We start from the raw sequence: 9,610 nt of genomic DNA on the forward strand, positions 1-9,610 counted from the left end.
TCCTTAAAGCACCCTCCCTTAATATTACAGAGACACAGCTCCTTAAAGCACAGCACCCTCCCTTAATATTACAGAGACACAGCTCCTTAAATCACCCTCCCTTAATATTACAGAGACACAGCTCCTTAAAGCACTGCACCCTCCCTTAATATTACAGAGACACAGCTCCTTAAAGAACTGCACCCTCCCTTAATATTACAGAGACACAGCTCCTTAAAGCACCCTCCCTTAATATTACAGAGACACAGCTCCTTAAAGCACTGCACCCTCCCTTAATATTACAGAGACACAGCTCCTTAAAGCACTGCACCCTCCCTTAATATTACAGAGACACAGCTCCTTAAAGCACTGCACCCTCCCTTAATATTACAGAGACACAGCTCCTTAAAGCACTGCACCCTCCCTTAATATTACAGAGACACAGCTCCTTAAAGCACTGCACCCTCCCTTAATATTACAGAGACACAGCTCCTTAAAGCACTGCACCCTCCCTTAATATTACAGAGACACAGCTCTGTAAAGCACTGCACCCTCCCTTTATATTACAGAGACACAGCTCCTTAAAGCACTGCACCCTCCCTTAATATTACAGAGACACAGCTCCTTAAAGAACTGCACCATCCCTTAATATTACAGAGACACAGCTCCTTAAAGCACTGCACCCTCCCTTAATATTAAAGAGACACAGCTCCGTAAAGCACTCACCCTCCCTTAATATTACAGAGACACAGCTCCTTAAAGCACTGCACCCTCCCTTAATATTACAGAGACACAACTCCTTAAAGCACTGCACGCTCCCTTAATATTACAGAGACACAGCTCCGTAAAGCACTGCACCCTCCCTTAATATTACAGAGACACAGCTCCTTAAAGCAACTTTCCTTAATATTACAGAGACACAGCTCCTTAAAGCACTGCACCCTCCCTTAATATTACGGAGACACAGCTCCGTAAAGCACTGCACCCTCCCTTAATATTACAGAGACACAGCTCCTTAAAGCACTGCACCTTCCTTTAATATTACAGAGACACAGCTCATTAAAGCACTGCACCCTCCCTTAATATTACAGAGACAAGGCTCCTTCAAGTACTGCACCCTCCCTTAATATTACAGAGATACAGCTCCTTAAAGCACTGCACCCTCCCTTAATATTACAGAGACACAGCTCCTTAAAGAACTGCACCCTCCCTTAATATTACAGAGACACAGCTCCTTAAAGCACTGCACCCTCCCTTAATATTACAGAGACACAGCTCCTTAAAGCACTGCACCCTCCCTTAAAATTACAGAGACACATCTCCTTAAAGCACTGCACCCTCACTTAATATTACAGAGACACAGCTCCTTAAAGCACTGCACCCTCCCTTAATATTACAGAGACATAGCTCCTTAAAGCACTGCACCCTCCCTTAATATTACAGAGACACAGCTCCTTAAAGAACTGCACCCTCCCTTAATATTACAGAGACACAGCTCCTTAAAGCACTGCACCCTCCCTTAATATTACAGAGACACAGCTCCTTAAAGCACTGCACCCTCCCTTAATATTACAGAGACACAGCTCCTTAAAGCACTGCACCCTCCCTTAATATTAAAGAGACACAGCTCCTTAAAGACCTGCACCCTCCCTTAATATTACAGAGACACAGCTCCTTAAAGAACTGCACCCTCCCTTAATATTACAGAGACACAGCTCCTTAAAGCACTGCAACCTCCCTTAATATTACAGAGACACAGCTCCTCAAAGCACTGCACCCTCCCTTAATATTACAGAGACACAGCTCCTTAAAGCACTGCACCCTCCCTTAATATTACAGAGACACAGCTCCTTAAAGCACCTTCACTTAATATTACAGAGACACAGCTCCTTAAAGCACTGCACCCTCCCTTAATATTACAGAGACACAGCTCCTTAAAGCACTGCACCCTCACTTAATATTACAGAGACACAGCTCCTTAAAGAACTGCACCCTCCCTTAATATTACAGAGACACAGCTCCTTAAAGAACTGCACCCTCCCTTAATATTACAGAGACACAGCTCCTTAAAGCACCCTCTCTTAATATTACCCAGACACAGCTCCTTAAAGCACTGCACCCTCCCTTAATATTACAGAGACACAGCTCCGTAAAGCACTGCACCCTCCCTTAATATTACAGAGACACAGCTCCTTAAAGCACTGCACCCTCCCTTAATAGTACAGAGACAAAGCTCCTTAAAGCACTGCACCCTCCCTTAATATTACAGAGACACAGCTCCTTAAAGCACCCTCTCTTAATATTACCCAGACACAGCTCCTTAAAGCACTGCACCCTCCCTTAATATTACAGAGACACAGCTCCGTAAAGCACTGCACCCTCCCTTAATATTACAGAGACACAGCTCCTTAAAGCACTGCACCCTCCCTTAATAGTACAGAGACAAAGCTCCTTAAAGCACTGCACCCTCCCTTAATATGACAGAGACACAGCTCCTTAAAGCACCCTCCCTTAATATTACAGATTCACAGCTCCTTAAAGCACTGCACCCTCCCTTAATATTACAGAGACATAGCTCCTTAAAGCACTGCACCCTCCCTTAATATTACAGAGAAACAGCTCCGTAAAGCACTGCACCCTCCCTTAATATTACAGAGACACAGCTCCTTAAAGCAACCTTCCTTAATATTACAGAGACACAGCTACTTAAAGAACTGCACCCTCCCTTAATATTACAGAGACACAGCTCCTTAAAGCACTGCACCCTCCCTTAATATTACAGAGACACAGCTCCTTAAAGCACCCTCCCTTAATATTACAGAGACACAGCTCCTTAAAGCACCCTCCCTTAATATTACAGAGACACAGCTCCTTAAAGCACTGCACCCTCCCTTAATAGTACAGAGACACAGCTCCTTAAAGCACTGCACGCTCCCTTAATATTACAGAGACACAGTTCCTTAAAGCACTGCACCCTCCCTTAATATTACAGAGACACAGCTCCTTAAAGCACTGCACCCTCCCTTAATATTACAGAGACACAGCTCCTTAAAGCACCCTCCCTTAATATTACAGAGACAAATCTCCTTAAAGAACTGCACCCTCCCTTAATATTACAGAGACACAGCTCCTTAAAGCACTGCACCCTCCCTTAATATTACAGAGACACAGCTCCTTAAAGCACCCTCCCTTAATATTACAGAGACACAGCTCCTTAAAGCACCCTCCCTTAATATTACAGAGACACAGCTCCTTAAAGAACTGCACCCTCCCTTAATATTACAGAGACACAGCTCCTTAAAGAACTGCACCTTCCCTTAATATTACAGAGACACAGCTCCTTAAAGAACTGCACCCTCCCTTAATATTACAGAGACACAGCTCCTTAAAGCACTGCACCCTCCCTTAATATTACATAGACACAGCTCCTTAAAGCACTGCACCCTCCCTTAATATTACAGAGACACAGCTCCTTAAAGCACTGCACCCTCCCTTAATATTACAGAGACACAGCTCCTTAAAGCACTGCACCCTCCCTTAATATTACAGAGACACAGCTCCGTAAAGAACTACACCCTCCCTTAATATTACAGAGACACAGCTCCTTAAAGAACTGCACCCTCCCATGCTTAAAGGAGCTGTGTCCATCCTCCACATACAACACCCGTTCTGCAAGCCACATTCTGTTAAAGGTCCCCAAAGCACACACATCCCTGGGTCGCTCCTCTTTTCAGTTCGCTGCAGCTAGCGACTGGAACGAGCTGCAAAAAACACTCAAACTGGAAAGTTTTATCTCCATCTCTTTATTCAGAATCAATCATGGACACTCTTACTGACAGTTGTGGCTGCTTCGCGTGATGTATTGTTGTCTCTACCTTCTTGCCCTTTGTGCTGTTGTCTGTGCCCAATAAAGTTTGTACCAAGTTTTGTGCTGCTACCATGTTCTGCTGCTGCCATGTTGTGTTGCTACCATGTTGTCATGTGTTGCTACCATGCTGTGTTGTTGTCTTAGCTCTCTCTTTATGTAGTGTTGTGGTGTCTCTCTTTATGTAGTGTTGTGGCGTCTCTCTTTATGTAGTGTTGTGGCGTCTCTCTTTATGTAGTGTTGTGGTGTCTCTCTTTATGTAGTGTTGTGGCGTCTCTCTTTATGTAGTGTTGTGGTGTCTCTCTTTATGTAGTGTTGTGGTGTCTCTCTTTATGTAGTGTTGTGGTGTCTCTTTATGTAGTGTTGTGGTGTCTCTCTTTATGTAGTGTTGTGGTGTCTCTCTTTATGTAGTGTTGTGGTGTCTCTCTTTATGTAGTGTTGTGGTGTCTCTCTTTATGTAGTGTTGTGGTGTCTCTCTTTATGTAGTGTTGTGGTGTCTCTCTTTATGTAGTGTTGTGGTGTCTCTCTTTATGTAGTGTTGTCTCTCTTTATGTAGTGTTGTGGCGTCTCTCTTTATGTAGTGTTGTGGTGTCTCTCTTTATGTAGTGTTGTGGTGTCTCTCTTTATGTAGTGTTGTGGTGTCTCTCTTCATGTAGTGTTGTGGTGTCTCTCTTTATGTAGTGTTGTGGTGTCTCTCTTTATGTAGTGTTGTGGTGTCTCTCTTTATGTAGTGTTGTGGTGTCTCTCTTTATGTAGTGTTGTGGTGTCTCTCTTTATGTAGTGTTGTGGTGTCTCTCTTTATGTAGTGTTGTGGTGTCTCTCTTTATGTAGTGTTGTGGTGTCTCTCTTTATGTAGTGTTGTGGTGTCTCTCTTTATGTAGTGTTGTGGTGTCTCTCTTTATGTAGTGTTGTGGTGTCTCTCTTTATGTAGTGTTGTGGTGTCTCTCTTTATGTAGTGTTGTGGTGTCTCTCTTTATGTAGTGTTGAGGTGTCTCTCTTTATGTAGTGTTGTAGTGTCTCTCTTTATGTAGTGTTGTGGTGTCTCTCTTTATGTAGTGTTATGGTGTCTCTCTTTATGTAGTGTTGTGGTTTCTCTTTATGTAGTGTTGTGGTGTCTCTCTTTATGTAGTGTTGAGGTGTCTCTCTTTATGTAGTGTTGTGGTTTCTCTTTATGTAGTGTTGTGGTGTCTCTCTTTATGTAGTGTTGTGGTGTCTCTCTTCATGTAGTGTTGTGGTGTCTCTCTTCATGTAGTGTTGTGGTGTCTCTCTTTATGTAGTGTTGTGGTGTCTCTCTTTATGTAGTGTTGTGGTGTCTCTCTTTATGTAGTGTTGTGGTGTCTCTCTTTATGTAGTGTTGTGGTGTCTCTCTTTATGTAGTGTTGTGGTGTCTCTCTTTATGTAGTGTTGTGGTGTCTCTCTTTATGTAGTGTTGTGGTGTCTCTCTTTATGTAGTGTTGTGGTGTCTCTCTTTATGTAGTGTTGTGGAGTCTCTCTTTATGTAGTGTTGTGGTGTCTCTCTTTATGTAGTGTTGTGGTGTCTCTCTTTATGTAGTGTTGAGGTGTCTCTCTTTATGTAGTGTTGTAGTGTCTCTCTTTATGTAGTGTTGTGGTGTCTCTCTTTATGTAGTGTTATGGTGTCTCTCTTTATGTAGTGTTGTGGTTTCTCTTTATGTAGTGTTGTGGTGTCTCTCTTTATGTAGTGTTGAGGTGTCTCTCTTTATGTAGTGTTGTGGTTTCTCTTTATGTAGTGTTGTGGTGTCTCTCTTTATGTAGTGTTGAGGTGTCTCTCTTTATGTAGTGTTGTGGCGTCTCTCTTTATGTAGTGTTGTGGTGTCTCTCTTTATGTAGTGTTGTGGTGTCTCTCTTTATGTAGTGTTGTGGCGTCTCTCTTTATGTAGTGTTGTGGTTTCTCTTTATGTAGTGTTGTGGTGTCTCTCTTTATGTAGTGTTGAGGTGTCTCTCTTTATTTAGTGTTGTGGCGTCTCTCTTTATGTAGTGTTGTGGTGTCTCTCTTTATGTAGTGTTGTGGCGTCTCTCTTTATGTAGTGTTGTGGTGTCTCTCTTTATGTAGTGTTGTGGCGTCTCTCTTTATGTAGTGTTGTGGTGTCTCTCTTTATGTAGTGTTGTGGCGTCTCTCTTTATGTAGTGTTGTGGTGTCTCTCTTTATGTAGTGTTGTGGCGTCTCTCTTTATGTAGTGTTGTGGCGTCTCTCTTTATGTAGTGTTGTGGTGTCTCTCTTTATGTAGTGTTGTGGCGTCTCTCTTTATGTAGTGTTGTGGCGTCTCTCTTGTCGTGATGTGTGTTTTGTCCTATATTTATATTTTTAATCCCAGCCCCCGTCCTCGTCCCCGCTGGAGGCCTTTTGTCTTTTGGTAGGCCGTTATTGTAAACAAGAATTTGTACTTAACTGACTTGCCTAGTTAAATAAAGGTTCAATAAAAACAAAATTCTAACTGACGTTGGTTAAACTCCCTCCACTTCTAACTGACGTTGGTTAAACTCCTTCCACTTCTAACTGACGTTGGTTAAACTCCCTCCACTTCTTACTGACGTTGGTTAAACTCCCTCCACTTCTTACTGACGTTGGTTAAACTCCCTCCACTTCTTACTAACGTTGGTTAAACTCCTTCCACTTCTAACTGACGTTGGTTAAACTCCCTCCACTTCTTACTGACGTTGGTTAAACTCCCTCCACTTCTAACTGACGTTGGTTAAACTCCCTCCACTTCTTACTGACGTTGGTTAAACTCCCTCCACTTCTTACTAACGTTGGTTAAACTCCTTCCACTTCTAACTGACGTTGGTTAAACTCCCTCCACTTCTTACTGACTTTGGTTAAACTCCCTCCACTTCTTACTAACGTTGGTTAAACTCCTTCCACTTCTAACTGACGTTGGTTAAACTCCCTCCACTTCTTACTGACGTTGGTTAAACTCCCTCCACTTCTTACTAACGTTGGTTAAACTCATTCCACTTCTAACTGACGTTGGTTAAACTCCCTCCACTTCTTACTGACGTTGGTTAAACTCCCTCCACTTCTAACTGACGTTGGTTAAACTCCCTCCACTTCTTACTGACGTTGGTTAAACTCCCTCCACTTCTTACTGACGTTGGTTAAACTCCCTCCACTTCTAACTGACGTTGGTTAAACTCCCTCCACTTCTTACTAACGTTGGTTAAACTCCTTCCACCTCTTTCTCATTGTGTGTGGAGGATGAGGGCTGCAGTAGGTGTCTCAGATAGGGGGTGTGAGGACAGAAGAGTATAGAGTGCAGTGATGTGTCCTATAAGGAGCATTGGTGGCAAATCTGATGGCTGAATGGTAAAGAACATCTAGCCGCTCGAGAGCACCCTTACCTGCCGATCTATAAACTACATCTCCGTAATCTAGCATGGGGTAGGATGGTCATCTGAATCAAGGCTCAGATCAACTCTACTCCTCGGCCAGAGCATCCAGTGTGTGCTCAGAATGCTCGGATCAACCCTACTCCTCGGCCAGAGCCTCCAGTATGCGCTCTGAACGCTCCGAGAGCGAAACGCTCTGAATTTACAAACGGACAATCTGACAACGCTCTGAGTTTACGAACGCCCAGAGCACACTCTGGCACTCCAGATTAAATATACGAACACACCCGTAGTATGAACCAGCCTTTAGTCTTGAAATCTTTGGTTGTTTAGTACATAGCCTCACATGTGACTCCTTAAAGAGATGGTTGGGGCTAAAGCTTAAGAGGGTGTGAACAATGCTGAATGGGTGTAGACAAAGAAGAGCTCTCCAGTAGGTGTACCAAAACATTCAAGGGCCATTTTCTCAGAAGTGAGGTTACAAGTTTAATTACTTTCCCATTGTTCCTCAACTGTAGTGTATGATATAACATTTTCTACCTCTGAGTCTCTACTTTTATCCAATATAAAAAACACAATTTCAAATGTTGCTACAAATGTGGTCCTCTGTAGCTCAATTGGTAGAGCATGGCGCTTGTAACGCCTGGGTAGTGGGTTCGATCCCCGGGACCACCCCATACACAAAAATGTATGCACGCATGACTGTAAGTCGCTTTGGATAAAAGCGTCTGCTAAATGGCATATTATTGTATTATTATTATTAAATGGCACCCTATTCCCTATATAGTGCACTGTGTTTGACCAGGGTCCCTAGGGAATAGTGTGCTATTTGGGATGAAGTCCGCCCGTCCGGAGCAGGAAATGTCAGTGGGGTGATTGATTGGACATGGGGCTGATGGGCTGACTTCATGCTTGTATAAAGAAAGACAGCTTCTCACTGCAGGGAGAAATACAATTCCTTCAGCCAGAAGCTGGACAGAGACAGAGACAGAGCGTGAGAGAGAGCGCGAGAGAGCGACAGTAAATAAAATAAAAACGTGGTAGCGTTGAGGCGAGAGGTCAGTGAAACTCTCATTATGTAGCAATTAACCCTCAGAAAGCCTTTCCTACAGAGATCCAGCTTGAAAGGCAATCCAACGTTTTAGGGCTTTTCAGAAGTAAGACAGAGAAAGAGAGAGAGAGAGAGAGAGAGAGAGAGAGAGAGAGAGAGAGAGACAGAGAGAGAGAGAGAGAGAGAGAGAGAGAGAGAGAGAGAGAGAGAGAGAGAGAGAGAGAGAGAGAGAGAGAGGAGAGAGACAGAGAGAGGGAGAGAGAGAGAGAGAGAGAGAGAGAGAGAGAGAGAGAGAGAGGAGAGAGACAGAGAGAGAGAGAGAGAGAGAGAGAGAGAGAGAGAGAGAGAGAGAGAGAGAGAGAGAGAGAGAGAGAGAGAGAGAGAAGAGAGACAGAGAGACAGAGAGACAGAGAGAAGAGAGGAGAGAGAGAGAGAGAGAGAGAGAGAGAGAGAGAGAGAGAGAGAGAGAGAGAGAGAGAGAGAAGAGAGAGAGAGAGAGAGAGAGAGAGAGAGAGAGAGAGAGAGAGAGAGAGGCACCTAGATCTGACAGTAAATCTCAGTAAGACAAACATAATGGTGTTCCAAAAAATTCCATCTAGACACCGTTGCCCTAGAGAACACAAAAAACTATACATACCTCGGCCTAAACATCAGCGCCACAGGTAACTTCCACAAAGCTGTGAACGATCTGAGAGACAAGGCAAGAAGGGCCTTCTCTGCCATCAAAAGGAACATGAAATTCGACATACCAATTAGGATCTGGCTAAAAACACTTGAATCTGTTATAGAACCCATTGCCCTTTATGGTTGTGAGGTCTGGGGTCCGCTCACCAACCAAGAATTCTCAAAATGGGACAAACACCAAATTGAGACTCTGCATGCAGAATTCTGCAAAGATATCCTCTGTGTACAACGAAAAACACCAAATAATGCATGCAGAGCAGAATTAGGCCGATACCCGCTAATGATCAAAATCCAGAAAAGAGCCATTAAATTCCACAACCACCTACAAGGAAGTGATTCCCAAACCTTCCATAACAAAGCCATCACCTACAGAGAGATGAACTTGGAAAAGAGTCCCCTCAGCAAGCTGGTCCTGGGGGTCTGTTCACAAACACAAACAGACCCCACAGAGCCCCAGGACAGCAATGCAATTAGACCCAACCAAATCATGAGAAAACAAAAAGAGAATTACTTGACACATTGGAAAGAATTAACAAAAAAACAGAGCAAACTAGAATGCTATTTGGTCTTAAACAGAGAGTACACAGTGGCAGAATACCTGACCACTGTGACTGATCCAAACTTAAGGTAAGCTTTGACTATGTACAGACTCACTGAGCATAGCCTTGTTATTGAGAAAGGCCGCC

The sequence above is a fragment of the Coregonus lavaretus genome (assembly GCF_964263955.1).
Source record: "Coregonus lavaretus genome assembly, chromosome: 8".
Taxonomy (NCBI): domain Eukaryota; kingdom Metazoa; phylum Chordata; class Actinopteri; order Salmoniformes; family Salmonidae; genus Coregonus; species Coregonus lavaretus.